Source organism: Ptiloglossa arizonensis, unplaced genomic scaffold (assembly GCF_051014685.1).
Source record: "Ptiloglossa arizonensis isolate GNS036 unplaced genomic scaffold, iyPtiAriz1_principal scaffold0020, whole genome shotgun sequence".
Lineage (NCBI taxonomy): Eukaryota > Metazoa > Arthropoda > Insecta > Hymenoptera > Colletidae > Ptiloglossa > Ptiloglossa arizonensis.
Window position 1 is genome coordinate 161,147 of NW_027478390.1, and position 2,888 is coordinate 164,034.

Here is a 2,888-nt window from a genome sequence, read left to right on the forward strand (position 1 = left end):
TGTATAGACCCCGGGGAGAGCCGCCTCCCCCCCTGATCCGGGTGGGTGAGACAGACGTCGAGGTGAGGTCTCAGATGAAATATCTGGGACTTCACCTCGACAGCCACTGGCGCTTCGAGGGCCATTTCCGGGCCCTGGCCCCGCGGTTGGAGGGGATAGTTGGCGCTTTGGGCCGTATCCTCCCCAACCTGCGGGGCCCGAGTGACCGGGTTCGCCGCCTCTACGCGGGAATGGTCCACTCGGTGGCCCTATACGGGGCCCCCGTTTGGGCGGGCGACCTGGCCGCCTCCCGGCGCAGCAAGGTATTGCTGCGCCGGGTTCAAAGGCGGCTTGCACTGCGGATCGCCCGGGGGTACCGGACCGTTTCGTATGAGGCGGCGAGCGTCCTGTCAGGGCTACCCCCGGCGGACTTGATCGCGGGCGCGCATGCGGCTTTCTACGAGGGCCGCATGCGCGCCCGCGAGGATGGGGTGGTCCTGGCGGGATGCGAGGTGGAGGCCCTGAGGCGCCAGGCCCGGGAGTCCATGCTGCAGCTTTGGCAGCAGCGGCTGGCCGAGCCGTTGTTCGGCCAGAGGACTGTCCGGGCTATCCGGCCGGTCCTGTTTGAGTGGCTGGGTAGGCGCTTCGGCTCACTCACCTACCGGTTGGTGCAGGTGCTGTCCGGGCACGGATGCTTCGGTCAGTACCTGTGCCGGATCGGTGTGGAAGAGGCGGCGCGCTGCTGGCACTGTCCAGCGGACGAGGACACGGCGCAACACACCCTCGAGGTGTGTCCGGCCTGGGGAGTGGAGCGCCGTGTCCTCACGGCCGTGATTGGGGCGGACCTATCGCTGCCGGGCGTGGTACAGGCCATGCTCGGCAGCGAGACGAAGTGGCGGGCCGTGGCCTCCTTCTGCGAGGAGGTAATCTCGCAGAAGGAGGCCGCGAGCCGCATTCGCGAGAGCGGGAGACCGCGAGCGAGGCCCCGTCCGAGGCCGGGGGCGGGTGGGCCTCCGGAAGGGCCGGGGAGGCCACCCTGAGAGCGGCGGGCGGGGGTGCGTAGCCCTTGAGGCTCGTGCCACCGCCCGTCGTCTGAGGGGTGGGTAGAGTAAGGGACGGCGGCGCTCTCGAGGGCGGAGAGGCCAGAGCCGCCCTCGGGAGCGTACGAGCCGGGGTGCGGCCGCGCCGACGGCACGGTCCCAGGGCCGTGCCCCCGGCGCGGCTATGGGGGCCGTGGGCGGTCGCGAGTGTGGGACTCGCGGCCGCCCTCGGGCGGCCCCCGGGAGTGGGACGTCGGAGCAGTGTGGCCCTGCTCCGACGTCGGGCGCCAGAGCGCCGAGGAGAAAACAGGGAAGGGAGGGTGAAGTACCCCCTCCCTTCCCTGGAACGGGAGGACACGGGCGCGAGAGCCCTGCACGGGGGAGCACCTGATGTTATGATGTCTTCGGTCCCAGGTGCTCCCCCTGCATAGTGCGAGGATGGCCACCGTGGTGGGTTTTAGTGGGTAGGTCCCGCGCCCGATGGGTTTCCTTCCGGGCGCGGGGAATCCCACACTCCCCCCGCCCCTCCCCAGGCGGCGGGGGGGTCTTTCGAAGATTTCCCCCACGTTAAAAAAAAAAAAAAAAAAAAAAAAAAAAAAAAAAAAGTCCCAGCGGCGTGTTGCTTCCCGGTCACATCGGTCCGGAACGAAAATTTCGAGCTATCCACACGTTAGGCACACCACCGTGTAGCTGGCATGCTAAAACACGCTGCTGTGTGCTCAAAGTGTACGGTCGTCGTGTCCGTTCTCGAGATAATAGAGAAGAACTGTTCGATACGTGCCGAAAGTTTCAAAGTCCCAGCGGCGTGATGCTTCCCGGTCACATCGGTCCGGAACGAAAATTTCGAGCTATCCACACGTTAGGCACACCACCGTGTAGCTGGCATGCTAAAACACGCTGCTGTGTGCTCAAAGTGTACGGTCGTCGTGTCCGTTCTCGAGATAATAGAGAAGAACTGTTCGATACGTGCCGAAAGTTTCAAAGTCCCAGCGGCGTGATGCTTCCCGGTCACATCGGTCCGGAACGAAAATTTCGAACTATCCACACGTTAGGCACACCACCGTGTAGCTGGCATGCTAAAACACGCTGCTGTGTGCTCAAAGTGTACGGTCGTCGTGTCCGTTCTCGAGATAATAGAGAAGAACTGTTCGATACGTGCCGAAAGTTTCAAAGTCCCAGCGGCCCAGGGCGCTGGCCCAGGCCGGTGGCTGCTCTGAGGGGGACATCCGGACCGGGGAGGTCCGGCGGTCCTCCTCCGGCCTGGGAGCGGTGTGGGCACGGTGCCCTCTTCCGGCTGCCCGGAAGTTAGAAGCAGTCGGGAGGATCGTGGTGGGATGGGTGTCGGCGAGGATCGAGGTCCTCGCCCAACGCCCACTCCAGTGCTACCGCTGCCTGGAGACGGGCCATGTCAGGCAGCGGTGCACCTCCGCGGTGGACCGCAGCGGTGCTTGTTACCGCTGCGGTGCCGAAGGCCACCGCGCGAGCCACTGCGCGGCGGCCCCCAAGTGCCCGCTGTGTGCGGACATGGGGAGACCCGCCGCGCACCGAATGGGGGGGAAGCAGTGTACCCCCCCATCCCGACGAGGGCAGAGGAGGGGGGCGCCGGGGCCGCTCCCGGCGCCGGTGAGAGCGGCCCCAGCTGCGAGCGCCGCGGCGCCCGCGGACCTGGCCGCGACCGACGCGACGGCCGCAAGGAAGAGGTCGGAGGCGGCGACGGCGTTGGTGTCCGCGATGGAGGTGGACATCGGCCCCGCCGCCGTCCTCACGGAGGTGCCACCAGGAGGCGGTGAGGAGGCCATCAAATAATGGCTCCCCGCCTCCTCCTGCAGGCCAACCTCAACCACTGCCGTGCAGCGCAGGACCTGATGT